This window comes from Lolium rigidum, chromosome 3 (assembly GCF_022539505.1).
Source record: "Lolium rigidum isolate FL_2022 chromosome 3, APGP_CSIRO_Lrig_0.1, whole genome shotgun sequence".
Taxonomy (NCBI): Eukaryota; Viridiplantae; Streptophyta; class Magnoliopsida; order Poales; family Poaceae; genus Lolium; species Lolium rigidum.
In genome coordinates this window covers 338,000,633-338,016,418 of record NC_061510.1, presented here as the reverse complement: position 1 = coordinate 338,016,418, position 15,786 = coordinate 338,000,633, and positions in this window count along the sequence as shown.

Below are 15,786 nucleotides of genomic sequence, written 5' to 3'. Positions count from 1 at the left end.
GTCAGTAGTTTGGCATGAGGAACCCCCTGATTTTCTTGTTTCTGTAATAGCTAATGATGTAGCCATACTCTGATCGGGAGCAGCAAGTTTTTTACGCACTCTTTTCCTTACCAGGGTACCTAAGGGGACTGGAAGGTTTTTAGGATCTGTTTGGATTGTGGCCAGCGGTTACCCTTCCAATATTTTGGCGTTGACCATTACCACAGGCTGGCGTTTGGATTGGAACCCAGCTAAGCGAGCCAAACCAAAATATTGGTCGCTACGTCTGATTTTACGCCCATGCGCTGGCGAAACGAGGGCGAGAGAATCCTCAGCCAAAATATTGGCGCGTCCTTGTTTTGGCATGGCAGGCGTGGGCACGAACCAAACGGCCCCTTAATGAGGCGGCTTGCGTGCTGTTATATATATATTATGTTTCAAAAAAAAAGGCCTACACAATAGCAGCTTCCCTTTTCTCTTAATTTTTTAAGGAACTAATAGAAGCACTGACTTTTTATATAGAATATTTCCAAGAGAGTTCTTCTTTTAAAAGAAGCATGGTAGAAAACCTAAGGCCGAGGCGAGAAAACCTCTGAAAACCACGGCTTAACCAGTAGAGTTGGTGAGTGTGGCGAAACCCTGAGGGAGCCACGCTTTTTGTGAAGATGCGAGTTATTCTTATTAATCGCGTGATATAAGTCGATGGCGATAGAGGAGAATAATGTTAATATCACCAAACTAGAGCAGTGGAAATTGTGGTGTCAATGAGATGTGGCATAAGTTCGGTGAAATTCCTGGCGAATCAATCTTATTTAAGACAGATTTGTAATAGGATGTGGAGGAGGAGTCGCACGAAGAAGGGGCATGAATCCGCCATATGCGTTGTCATCGACTTATAATGTAGGGCTCGTGAGGAAGAGTGTGGAGTAGAGGTTGGGCATCATAGAGAGGAAACGGCGAGTGCCAAGCGAGGGACAGTATCAATTGTCATGTCCCACAGCGAAAGGACATTCAGGAGAGACAAGGCGTAAAAAGTGAGTCTTATTGGAGGAAGAGAGGATGAGCGGTTGTTCATCCATAGAGATTTACCTGGGCAACTGTGGTGCATGGAGAAGACAGTGCCAACCGACTGCACCATTGATTTAGGATTATTTGAGACAAGAGACACAATAGGACTCACCGATTACTCTATGTCGTCCGTGTGAGAGGTTATCGATCGGCAAAATCTGCATTAAGTGTTGTATAGGCCATCAAAAGGTGATATGACGTATGAGAACAAAATTTTGGAGATTTTTACCGAATTTCAGTTTTCATTGGATACAACACCGTCAAATTATGCTCACTAGAACATCTTGTAATTGTTTTGGAGCGTGAAAGTGTACTTACCACTTTAGTTGTGTCTTGCGTTTGGTAGGATTCACCTATAATATAACATGAAATCATTGTGCCGGTGCAAAACAAACAGATACACCACACCTCGGCAGCCCATGCCAGGTGATGCTAAAAATGTATGCTCTTGCATAAAGAAGAACAAAATTAACCAGTTTACGAGAAAAACTAGTCGAAAACCGATACAAACTCATGCTTATGCTAATCCTAACTTGCTAAGGTGGCCAGGTTCACACGGTTTTCCTTGACTACTTCCACACCTCGGCTACGATTGACCTAAAGCAAAGTAGTTGAAGTAAGCCTAACGTAAGCTGTAAAGCATCACTACATGAGGCTTAGAGGATAGACTATCATATGAAAAAATTCCAAAATAAGGCTTGTTTGTTTGGACACGACGTAGATGGAAAGACTAATTGACCCGATTGCAGTACAGTCAATCTTACGTGATAAAACTCATCCTCGGCCAGCCATCAACTTGTTTTAAGCTAAGTCCGGAATGCTTTAATTGACTAGATTAATCTAATCTTGGTCTTATCGATAGCTCATAGCCCTACCCAACGAACTATAACCTAGCAAAGCATGCAACAATGTGCCTGAATCACTCGAAAGCAAAACACTAGAAACAGAGTTCTGAAAAAAAAAGTAGGTAATAAGTTCAATTTGTACCCCAGAAAATAAGCAGGGAATTAGCTTGTGCTTTTGTTTGTTTTCTTTTGAATACCACCTCTGTTACTATAATATAAATTAAACATAGCTCTTGCAATCATTTATGGCCAATGTATATCCAAACCAAAACATACACAGTCTCAAACTCTTCACACTATGACAAAGGCGAGAAAATAATGGCAACCACGTAACCAATCAACCCATTCTGCTTTAATTTACAACTTTTACTACGTGTGCATTTCTTTTCTAGAATAAGTCTCGGTATGCTAAAATGCTTGTTTCTTACCCTTGCATTTCAGTTGAACGTTTGACATTATATGTTTATGTTGAAAATCCACAACTTGTGTGACTAAGAAGAATCTATATTAAACTCCCAATGCACATATGTTTATGTTGCAATTTTTTACAACTGTTTATGTCGCAATGTTTCTGCAGTAGTATGCATGTTCAGCTTGATGTTTCCATGTAGTTTTCATAGGCAAAATCCGAGCCGAGCATTTTTTTTACATGATTGTCCCAGACGTCAGTTGGAATAATCAAGAAAAAATGACTTATGGTTGTCCGAAGTTTTACTAGTACGGACCATGAATATATTTTTACCAAGATTGTATTATGATTAAAAAAAGGTTTTCAAATATATGGATACAATATTCTCGCATTTTGTTATGCTGGAATCGTTTTTAATTTTTTCTTGTCATATTTAAAAGATGGTCGTGTATCTTGTAAATCCATTCAAATCAACTTACATACGTACTATAGAGTATAGAATCAACATGTGGCGCTAACAATGAAAACGAGTGAATCTTTTTTTGAAACATGATTTATGATGATACGCATCACGCCCTATATTTCATTCTATCATTGATGAGATACTTAAGGTTCAATCATTTTATATGATCAATGTTCTTGAAGTGACATTTCCTTGACTTTGCCACCTTTATTGCATATTTATAAAAAATATAACAAAGATTCCAGCTATAAGTGACTCTCACGAACCAGTTAACATCAAGATGTTTTTCTTTTTTTGTTGCAAAATAGTTAACATCAAGATGTGTCACTGCTGTTGGAGCATTATAAGAAAATTGTGTACCTGTCGATCATGACTCTTTGGGGCCGTCTAGGAATTTAGCGGTAGAAACTGGATTTTATTGGACGGCACATGGGTGCCACGTTGGCACGACCCTATCTCCGATCTAGAAGTAAGAGGGATTCAGGAGGGAGAATTGGGGGATCGGGAGCTAGACGAGGACGAACTGGGAAGGGGATTCGAGAGTTCAGGATTCTTCTCCTTCGATGCCTTCCCCTGGTTCAGGTCCTCATCCTATATCGAGTTACAACACTAGCCCAGCTGGGAATGGCCTTAGGCCCAACTCACACTTACAAGACCCACACGGCCCTTGGGTTCAAGCCCAACACACTCTTGTCTCATTTCTTGATGCCTGATGGTGCTGGGGTCGTGACATTCCCCTTCGCTTGAGTGGATGCTTGACCCCAAGCATGAGCCCGAGGGAAGAACTGCTTCAAGTGATCTTCAACCTCCCAGGTGGTTGATGATATTGGCGAGTTTGACCACTGTACCTTGATCATGCGGCGAGTGCTACCTCCACGTCGAACGAACGCTCGATCCAGTACCTGGATAGGTATAGCAATGGAAGAAAGGGTTTGAACATCAGTACTGACCGCTGTAGTCGGAGGAACGTGTCGTTTCAGCTGTGACACATGGATCACAGGATGTATGCGGCTGGACTCTGGCAGCTCGAGCTTATAAGCCACCTCACCAACGCGTTGGAGGACTTTGTATGGACCAAAGAACCGGAAGGATAGCTTGTGGTTGCTACGGGTAGCCACAGAAGACTGCACATAGGGCTGCAGTTTGAGGTACACCAGGTCGCCAACCTTGAAATGGCGTTCAGATCGTTTTTTGTCAGCCTGCGCCTTCATACGTTGTTGCGCCCGAACCAATTGCTGTTGCAACAAGTCAGTCATGACTGCCCTTTCTTTAAGCCAAGCTTCCAGGTCAGGTGACGCGCAGTCAGCCGAGGAGATTCCTAACTGGCGAGGGGAGTGCCCATAGAGAACCTCGAAAGGGGACTTGCCAAGAGTGGAATGATAAGCAGTGTTGTACCAGTATTCTGCCAGAGGTAGCCAAAGTGACCATTTCTGTGGGCAAGAGTGCACAGAACATCGCAGGTACGCCTCCAAACACTGGTTGATGCGCTCGGTAGTGCCATCTGTTTGAGGGTGATACGCTGAACTCATGTGTAAGGCTGTATCAGACAGACGGAAGAGTTCTTGCCAAAGTGTACTTGTAAAGATGGGATCTCTGTCCGATATGATTACTTTCGGAAGGCCGTGTAGCTTGAACACGTTGTTCATGTATGCTTGAGCAACCTGGAGCGCCGTGAATGGGTGTGCTAATGGAATGAAGTGAGCATAGCGTGTCAATTTGTCCACAACCACTAAGATGACATTGTGACCAGATGACTTTGGCAGGCCCTCGACAAAATCAAGTGTGATCACATCCCATGCTTGCTCAGGCACAGGCAGAGGTTGTAGGAGCCCTGGAAGTCTGACATGCTCAGCTTTGGCCTTTTGGCAAATCTCACAAGACTGAACAAACAGAGTGACATTCTTCTTGAGATTAGGCCAGGCAAACAATTGCTTCACTCGCTTGTATGTTGCCAATTGTCCCGAGTGACCGCCCACACCACTACTATGCAAGGCTTGAAGGATGTGGGACTGTGCCGTGGGATTGTTTCCTACCCAAATTCTCCCTTTGTATCGCAAGATACCATTGCTGAGAGAGAAACCTTTGTCATTGCTGGAATTGATGCTTAACTCCGCCAATAATTGCTGACAGTGTGGATCATCTTGGTAGCCATTTTGCAAATTATCAAGCCAGGCCGGTGTAGCAGAAGAAATAGCAGAGAGAGATTCTCCATCCAGTTGCCGAGACAAGGCATCTGCTGCAAGGTTCGTGCTCCCCTTCTTGTATTGGATTGTATAGCGGAGGCCCATTAACTTGACGAAAGCCTTGTGCTGTAATGGAGTGTGCAGACGCTGGTCCACCATGTGGAGAAGACTTTTGTGATCTGTGCGAATCACAAAAGGTTGGTGTTGAAGGTAGGATCTCCATTTATCAACTGCCATAAGAATGGCTAAACACTCCTTCTCGTAGGCTGAGAGTGTTTGATTTCGAGGACACAAAGCTTTGCTCATGTAGGCCACGGGGTGGTGATTCTGCATCAGGACAGCCCCCACTCCTGTGTTGCAAGCATCTGTCTCCAGGATAAATGACTGGGAAAAATCAGGAAGAGCCAAAACTGGAGTGCAGGTCATAGCTGTCTTCAATAATTCAAAAGCTTTCTGTTGTGCAGGACCCCACACAAACAAAGTACCTTTCTTGAGCAAGTGAGTGAGTGGTTGAGCCAAGATGCCATAGTGTTTCACAAACCGACGGTAGTAACCAGTGAGGCCTAGAAACCCTCGTAATGCCTTGAGAGAAGTAGGAACTGGCCAACTCTGCACTGCCTGAATCTTGCTGCTATCCGTGGAAACCCCAGCTTCTCCAATAATGTGACCCAGATAGTCAAGGCTCCGTTGTGCAAAAGAACATTTGCTGCGTTTGATGACCAGCTTGTTGTGTTCCAGAATGGTGAACACGGCTCTGAGATGGCACAGATGATCCTCCAGAGTTCTGCTGTATATTAAAATATCATCTACGAACACAAGCACACATTTACGAAGCAAATCGGCAAACAGGGAGTTCATCATGCTTTGGAATGTCGCTGGAGCATTGGTCAGCCCAAAGGGCATGACCAGAAACTCATAGAGTCCTTGGTGTGTTTGGAAAGCTGTCTTAATGGATTCTCCCTCTGCCATGCGCACTTGATGATAGCCTGAACGCAGGTCTAGCTTTGTAAACCACCCAGCCCCGGCCAGTTCATCCAGGAGCTCTTCCACAATTGGCATGGGATACTTGTGTTTCACTGTGAGTTCATTCAACTGTCGATAGTCAACGCAAAAACGCCATGTGCCGTCTTTTTTGCGAACAAGGAGCACCGGAGAGGCAAAAGGACTGTGGCTTCGCTGGATTATACCGTTGGCCAGCATCTCATAAACTTGCCTCTCGATTTCATTTTTCTGGTCAGGTGTGTATCTGTAGGGCCTGCTCTTTACAGGCTGTGCACCATGGATTAACGGTATACGATGATCAACTGCTCTTGGAGGGGGTAGACCAACTGGATCCTGGAACAAGCACTCAAACTCTTGTAACAGCGGTTGGAGCTCTGGTAATAAAGAGCTAGCAGAAGTACCAACAACTAGCTGAGCAGGTTGGGAGGTGTTGTTCTTGTAAACTGGAGGGTGCACTTGCACAGCATGAGAGATGCCTCCACGTTTCAACAACCCTTGAAGCTTTCTAGAGCTGATTGGACGACATTTAGTGACAGTATCCTGGACACCTTGCAGCGTTACTCGGCGACCATGATGTGTGAATTTAATTACCCTTCTCTTCCAGTGAACCCACATTGGACTATGATCTGACAGCCAATCGTCCCCTAAAATCATATCATAAGAGCCAAGTGGAAAAACCTTGAAATCATGCTGGAAGGTGTGGCCCTGAATGCCCCATTCAAGAGCTGGAATCATCTCCGAACACTCCACTGTGTTTCCATTTGCAACAACAAATTTGGCAGTGGGAATTTTTCGAGTGGTGCACTGTAGTTCTTGAGCCAGTTGACAGCTAACAAAGGAAGAAACACTGCCAGAGTCAACCAAAATGAGTACCTGACGCTTGCCGATGAACCCTTGCAAACGCAGACAACGTTTTCTTGGCTTGTTGCCCACAGCACAACTAGTCAGTAACATCAGGTCGTCATCTTCACTTTCAACTGAAGCCTGATCAGATTCTGAATCATACTTTTGAACTTGCAGTACTTCGAGCAGCTCTTCAACAATGTGTAACGGCACATGTGTAGGGCATTTATGTTGCTTGTTATACTTCTCCCCGCAAGTGAAGCACAAACCCTTGGATCTGCGATAAGACTTGAGAGTTTCCAGCCGTTCTTCTGGTTTAGACAACTCAGATTTCTTACTGTCATCAGGTCGCTGCACTGGTTTGTGTTTGTCAGATGAGAAGCGAGAATTGCTTTTTGTATACTCTTTGCTTTCCAATCTGACAGTTGGTCGTCGTTTGCTTGGCTCCCACTCCTCTTCCTGCAAAATGGCGAGACGATACGCAGTATCTAGGTCTGAAGGTTGATGAAGCCAAATGGCAGAACGTAACTCCTCACGCAAACCATCCAAGAATTCATCTACAAAGAAGTTTTCATCTAGTGCAGCATTGTATAGCAACAGGTTGTGTCTAATGTGCTGGAATTTGGTAAAATATTCAGTGACTGTGCCAGTTTGACGGAGAGTGCGAAGCTGCCTACGGTACAAAGCATACTTGTTGCGACCAAACTGACTTAGAACTAAGGAACAGAGCTCTTCCCAGCTCTCAACTCTACCACACTTTGCTTCATGATTCTGTAACCAAAGAGCAGCTTCCTGAACGAAATTCAGAGAAGCGAAACGTGTGCGTAGGCATGGCTGCACACGGAAAACCTCAAAGTAGCTCTCACACTGTGTTTGCCATAATTTTGGATTTTCCCCATCAAATTTTGGGAAATCCATTTTTGGAGTTGGGTTGTGAGTGTTCCTAGTGTTGTCAAAGTACGTGCCACCACGAAATTCCTCTAGGCGTGTGCCATGACTTTGATCAGGAGGAATGTTTTGGTTGGACAGTGGGTGGATACCTGTGCCCGGGGATGGCGGCGGGATCCCAAGGATCCCCGGCGCATCACCCCGGTAGAGTCGAGTGTCGCGGTGGCCATCTGGCCCGGATCCGACTCCCGCCCTCATGTTGTATGGCCTGTCCAGGTGAGGCGGCGATGGCGGCCGTGAAGTCGATCCACGTCCTGGATCCACTCGGATCTGCGGTGTTGGCTGCCCCGGTGGTGAATTGTTGGTGTAAATCACCCCGGGTGCCGACGATGGCGCAGCCCCCGCAGTGGACAGCGCGGCCTGACCCGGTGGTGGGCTGGTGGTGAAGACCACTCCGCGCGATGTCGATGAAGCTGGATCCGCCAAGGGGACCGACCGCTGCGCGATCTCCTCCGTGCGCGCCTCCAACGCATCTGTGCGCTCCCGGTTTTCACGGAGCGCCGAGTTGGCGTCCGCCACCTGCGTGGACAGCTCGGTGAGCTGCTGCTTTACCCCACTGAGAGAGTCGCAGAGCTGTCGCAGCATCTCCGTGGTCGCGGCGCTCTCCGCCGTGACGTTCTCCATGGATTGCTGCATCAGTGCCTCAAACGGATTTGGCCTACGCGGCGCCAGCGCAAGGATTGGCAGTGGATTTTGGTCGAGGATCTAGTGCTCTGATACCAGGTTGGCACGACCCTATCTCCGATCTAGAAGTAAGAGGGATTCAGGAGGGAGAATTGGGGGATCGGGAGCTAGACGAGGACGAACTGGGAAGGGGATTCGAGAGTTCAGGATTCTTCTCCTTCGATGCCTTCCCCTGGTTCAGGTCCTCATCCTATATCGAGTTACAACACTAGCCCAGCTGGGAATGGCCTTAGGCCCAACTCACACTTACAAGACCCACACGGCCCTTGGGTTCAAGCCCAACACACTCTTGTCTCATTTCTTGATGCCTGATGGTGCTGGGGTCGTGACACACGTGAACGTGGGAGATCCAGGAATCTGGCCCTAGTCCCTGCCATGTGGGCCTAAGAATCTGCCCCACGTGTCTGTTTCACTGACACAAGACAGCACTGCCGCTCTCTCCTATGTTTTTCATTTGAGTGGTTCCTTAGACCATCTTCACCGGCAGCCCGAATTAGGCGCCAGCAAGCGCGCCGGTAACCTTCGTTTGGAGGATGATGGCACATCATCCTCTATTTGGGACGCTGCTCCCCCAAACCGACGGTCCTCATATATTTAGAAAATCAAATTGAAATATTGAAAACAATATTCATATGAAGTTCAAACGAAATTTGTACAAATTTAAAAAAATTGAAAAAAACATCTAGCGGCGCTGGGAGTCGAAGGCGCTGAAGTTCAGTTCGTCGCCGCTGGACGACCGGAAGGACCAGCTGTCGGCGTCGTCGGCCTTCTCCTCCTTTGGCGCTGGCAACTCCGATGGTCCGGCGAGGTCGACGTAGTTGGCGCTGTGGTCCCTAGAGGACCACACCGCCGCCTGCAGCGGGTCGATCGCGATATGCTGATAGTCTTCGTCGACGGAGCGGCGACAATGTACTGTAGGGCGGGGAACTCCGCCTCGTCGCCGTCGCCACGGAGGGCCGCCTGCGCCTCGGCCTCCGTCTCCCACCATTTCTTCTTCGCCGACGGAAGTGGTGGCGAGGCGTCCTCCTCCTTGACGCGGGAGCGGCGGCCCGACCCCGTCGTCCGACGAGCCGGAGCAGAGGACGCGCGCCTCGCGTCGTCGCGGATGACGACGCCTCCGGAAGGAGGCGCGGGCGGGGCCGAGCGCATGCACGCGACAGCAGACGATCCGGTGCGTGAGGTTCCGGACGCCGCGGTCCGTTCCGCGGCCCTCTGCGTGGTAGGCGGCGGCGCCATGTTCGCCGCCTGCGGGAAGTATAGCGGCTCCCGTTGCCCGCGGACGCGTGGCCGGAAGCCGTACTCGCGGAGCGTGTCGTCGACGGAGCGGACGTACCACCAGGCACGGCGGCCGAAGTTGTTGAAGCGGGCGCCCGAGGGGTTGTCCGTCCGCGCGAGCTCGACGACGCGCTCGTGTTCGAAGCGCCCTGCCCAAGACGGGCTGTCGATGGTGTTATCCGGCAGGCTCCTCTCCTCCAGCGTCATCTTGGCCCGCCGTTCTCGGGCGAGGGCCGCGTCCGCGGTCCTCGCGGTGGCGGCGGCATCACGGCGAAGCCGCCGTTGGAGACGTGCCAGTCGTGCGACAACTTGTATTGTACTGGCACGGGGATGCGGTGCCAGTACAGCATGTCGGCCTCGTCGAACGTCAGCTGCATCGAGCGGAGCATGCCGCCGCCACTACCGCCGGCCTGGTCGTTGTGCGCCATCGTGTCGACGGGGTGTGTGTGGGTGGTGGTTCGCGCGGAGGTTGAGGACGGCGGCGGCTAGGGTTGGACGGCGGGGAAAAGAGAGAAGTGCGCGCCGGTGGGGTTTTAAGGGAGGTGGCGGACGCGCATTGAAGGCGCGTGGGTAAGGTAGGTGGACACCGCGTGGCCAGTCGCCGCCCTCGCCGTTTTGGTTTCCGCGCGGGAGGCCATTAACGCCGATGACCAACCTCCCCGCGTTATTTCCGATGCGAACCGCCGCGTCCCCTCGCTGACAGGGCGCCTCCACCTGCAAAAATCGTCCTTCCACGAGGTGCCGGCGCGCCCGATTCGCGCCCTTTTTGAAGGGGCCGGAACGGGGTTGCCGGCGATTCTATTGGACTCGAAAATTGGCCAGCGCCGTTTATGGCGCACCGGTGCGAGCCCATTTTCGCTCCCGACCCCCAAATTGCTATCGGGGCCGCTATCGGGGCCGCCGGTGGAGATGCTCTTACCATGCTTTTTATTCTAGTCCTTCTATTTTGTTAGAGCATTTTTATCGTGGCGACCACATGTATCTAATGAGGTGTCTTACATGTCATAAAAAGGGACATCCTAGACAGGAAACGCATGCGGCGTGTCCCCCGTGTCCAACTGTTGACCTCCCAGGGCCTAGCTGTCGGTGACAAAGCGACCCTTCGTGGTCCTACTAAATAGGATTGCAGGGTCTCATCGTCCCCACGAGCAATCCCTAGTTATCCCCACACCGCGACCGCGCCCTTCCGCCTAACTCCATCGGGTGGCAGCGGAGTGGCGCACACTTCTGGGAGGCCGGCGCACCAATTCCATATGGTGATGTCCACATCCCCACCTGCTCTGCTGGTACCTGAGCCACGATAGGAAAAAGACCCAACGCCGCCGCGCGCACCTCCCGTCAGACATGTGCGACGTCCCCACGTGGCCATGTACGTGGAGGGGTCACCCCACTGTGATTCGCTAATTCAAGCGGGAGCATGACCAGGGGAAGCACGCGCACTTCGCGTCATGGGTCGTGGAATCAGAGCAGACACCAAGGGAGGACTCCACCAACTCCTGCTGACCTGTGAAGGTAGAGTTCCTCGAGGACGAATCGTGGTATGTGTCGCCGCCACCGCCAGCCCCAACAGCAGAGGAGGACCTGGTGGCCGTCATCGAGGCCTCCGAGGTCGATGAGCTCGGTAGGTGGCCCCACCTTGCCGAGATGCTATGGCTCTCCGCTCTCAAGGCGGCGCAGACGGCCACCGAAGCAGCCGAGCATGGACTGTTCCTCGAAATGGCGAGGTCGCATGAGGAGGTTGTGAGGGACGCCGCCTAGAGGGAGGAGGTGGCTAGGGTGAAGGAGGAGGCGTGGGCAGTGGATGAGCAGGAGGCCGCAACGAGGAGATAGCCTAGCCCTCCGAACCAGTTCTCCCCTTGTGAGGCGGCGTATTGGTCTTCGTGGCCCTCGTTCATGCCACTCTTGGCCCCGCAGTGGTCACATGCAACAAGGCAAAACTGCAAGCCCATCGTCATCAAGCTCGAGAGCGAAGACAAGTGGGACTAGGTGACATAGGCATCCCCAATGGGCCTGCCGAAGATGGTACCCGGGGTTTACTGAAGGCCCACGACCCGAAGGATAAGAAGAATCGGAAGCCCAAATTATTATTAAGGAAAGCTAGAGTTGTATTAGGAAGCAATACTTGTAATCTTGCGGGATGAGTTGGAAACCCTCCCGGACTCTGTAACTTGTGTATTATGGATCCCTCGGCTCCGCCTCCTATTTAAGGGGGAGTCGAGGGACAAAGAAAGCATCGAATCATTGTCCCACAAACCCTAGTTTTCATATCGTCGAGTACTTTTCGGCTGAAACCTTCGAGATCTACTTGCCCTCTACTTCCGACTAAAACCCCAGTCTACAACTCGTAGGCATTGACAAGTTAATCTCTTGTCAATTGGCGCCGTCTGTGGGAATTAGAGGTGTCAAGGAGCTGATCTCGATGGCACGTTCAAGATCGTCGACTTCGTCAATTGCAAGCAACGCCTTGGACAGAGGTAAACAGATCGAAACTGATCTAGTCGATTTTGTTCCTCACCCACCCTCCCGTTTGGATGCATATGCGTATCTGGAGGAGCCCATGGAGATGATGTTTGGAAAGTTCCACTTCGCGTCGGGAAAGAAGGAGCGTATCGTCTCGAAATTCCGATCTCGTCGGGGTTATCGGCGGTCGATTCTGATTTTTCGAGTTCAACATCATCAATCGAGTCAGGCAACGAGGAAACTTCATCGCCACGCTTCATCAGCACCAGAGCAAGCGAAAAGCTCGCCAAGATCTTCAGCGACATGTCCTTCGAGTCATCTGCGGACTCCGATATAAGCGATGACTCGAGTAGCATCGACGCCTTCAACTTCATCGACGGATCCACTACCGTTGGCAAGGTCTTCACCAATCTCTATGATGGTGTCACCAAACCCAGCAAGATTCAGAATTCAAAATATCATCAGATTTATGCCATTGGAGAAGCAAGTCGCGATCAGGAGGAGACATCAGAGGCTTTCGACGAACTGGGAAATCCATATGTCGATCCCTCTGACCTAAGGCGAGGTTTGGGCAATAAATATGTCGGGCCCACACCACGTGTTAGGGTTCCACTTCCACAAGCAGCATGGGATAGAGCCGCAAGAGCTATGGATGGTTCAGAACCAATGGCGACAACCGCTACGATGGAAGAATTGCAAGCATACCAATATAGGCTCGCCCGAGCTGGAAGAGAATTGGAAAAACGGACAGACTGCTTCCGAACGGAAGAAGGGAGGCAGCTTCCGTATCAAGCGTGCGAAGAGCGGAGTTAAGTCGACATTCGGGAACTTCGGGAGATAGCCACAGAGAAGCTCGGAACGAGCAAGATCTAGGCTGCAAAACATACCTGAGGCTGATAGGGAGAACTTGGTTCAAAACCTCGATATGTCCTTTATGTCGATAGACACGAGAGGGAACATTATTCCTAAGACACCAGAAGCTGGGTACATGGCGACGCAAGCATTCATCCTCGCATCCAAGCCACCCCCCGGAGATCCACGAGAAGCATTGTACAATATGGCTATGGCAGGAGTCGGGGCCATGGGAACGGCGTTTGTAACGACGCCTCCCGAAGGTTCAGCAAGGCAAAATAGTCCACGACCTGCGGCAGCAGCACCAGTTCCCGAGAGAACAAGTGGAGCAAGAGACACAGCAGCACAAGCACGGGTGGATAGAGCACGACAAAGTAGAAGGGAACATCGGCACTCCCCAGAGATAGATGACGAGGATATGTGTGGGCTGCCGTGCTTTACAAGGAGGGTCCGAAAAACTCGAGTTCCTTCGGGGTTTAAATTACCCGATAACTTCAAAAAAAATCGACGGCCTGCAAGATCCAGAGGATTGGCTAGTTGATTATCTCGAGACGGTGAAGCTGATAGGAGGAACCAGAGCAACAGCCATGCAGAGCATCCAGGTACATCTGAGTGGAGCTGCGAGATCTTGGATAAAGAAGCTTCCTCCGGGATCCATCGACATATGGGACAGTTTCGAGGAGGTGTTCGTCAAGAACTTTCGATCCACTTGCAAAAAACCTGCATCGTTAGAAGAGTTGAGAGCGTGTCGACAAAAGCATGATGAATCAATGAGAAAGTACATCCAAAGGTGGAACATCATTAAAAACTCGGCAGAGAACATATCTGACGAGAGAGCAATAGATGCGTTCGTAGCTGGAATTCGACGAGGAGATTTTGTCGAAGACTTGGGGAGGACCAACCCAAAGACAGTATCAGCGTTGATGGAGATAGCAAACAGGTGGGCAGATGGAGAAGATGTTGTTCACAACAAACGACACAGGTCACCAGAGGAGGACCGTGGTCGAAATTTCCAAAATAGACGACAATTTCCTCGGCAGTACTCGAGCTACGATGCTCCTGGCCAAATTTCGGTTGGCTTCCGAGGAAGTGCCGGAGGAAGCAATAGGGATGACTATCAAAGGAGCAACGAGCAGCGAGGCGACAATAGAGATGATTCCCGAAATAACAGACAAAATAGTGGGCCAAGGTTTCAGAGACCTTTTGTGTCTCCCGAGGATATGATGAATGGGCCATGTCAGATGCACTTTTATCTCGACAGCAATGGGAAGAGACAGTCAGGACACCTGCAGAAGGACTGTCGAAATTTTCAGGCAATGCTAAGGTTTGCAGGGCAAGCCAATGCTCAGGCGACAAATAGAAACCCTCAAGGGCCCAGGAGTGAGATCCACTTGCCACCTCCTCCCGCAATTATGGACGAAAATCGACACCAGCTCAGAATAGCGGTAGCACCATGATGACGCGTAAAGCACACGCCCGTTGGGAACCCCAAGTGGAAGGTGTAATGCGTACAGCAGCAAGTTTGCCTCAGTAAGAAACCAAGGTTTATCGAACCAGTAGGAGCCAAGAAGCACGTTGAAGGTTGATGGCGGCGGAGTGTAGTGCGGCGCAACACCAGGGATTCCGGCGCCAACGTGGAACCTGCACAACACAATCAAAATACTTTGCCCCAACGTAACAGTGAGGTTGTCAATCTCACCGGCTTGCTGAAAACAAAGGATTAGATGTATAGTGTGGATGATGATGATTGTTTGCGAAGAACAGTAAAGAACAATTGCAATAGATTGTATTTCAGATGTAAAGAATAGGACCGGGGTCCACAGATCACTAGTGGTGTCTCTCCCATAAGATAAACAGATGTTGGGTGAACAAATTACAGTTGGGCAATTGACAAATAAAGAAGGCATAACAATGCACATACATATATCATGATGAGTACTATGAGATTTAATCGGGGCATTATGACAAAGTACATAGACCGCTATCCAAGCATGCATCTATGCCTAAAAAGTCCACCTTCAGAGTTATCATCCAAACCCCTCCAGTATTAAGTTGTAAACAACAGACAATTGCATTAAGTATGGTGCGTAATGTAATCAACACAAATATCCTTAGACAAAGCATCGATGTTTTATCCCTAGTGGCAACAAGACATCCACAACCTTAGAACTTTCCGTCACTCGTCCTGCATTTAATGGAGGCATGAACCCACTATCGAGCATAAATACTCCCTCTTGGAGTCACAAGTATCAACTTGGCCAGAGCCTCTACTAGCAACGGAGAGCATGCAAGAACATAAATAACATATATGATAGATTGATAATCAACTTGACATAGTATTCAATATTCATCGGATCCCAACAAACACAACATGTAGCATTACAAATAGATGATCTTGACCATGATAGGCAGCTCACAAGATCTAACATGATAGCACAATGAGGAGAAGACAACCATCTAGCTACTGCTATGCACCCATAGTCCAGGGGTGGACTACTCACACATCGATCCGGAGGCGATCATGGCGATGAAGAGACCTCCGGGAGATGATTCCCTCTCCGGCAGGGTGCCGGAGGCGATCTCCTGAATCCCCCGAGATGGGATTGGCGGCGGCGGCGTCTCTGGAAGGTTTTCCGTATCGTGGCTCTCGGTACTGGGGTTTTCGCGACGAAGGCTTTAAGTAGGCGGAAGGGCGGGTCGAGGGGCGTCACGAGGGACCCACACAGCGAGGCCGCGCGGCCGGGGCCCGTGCCGCGCCGCCCGGCGTGTCGTCGC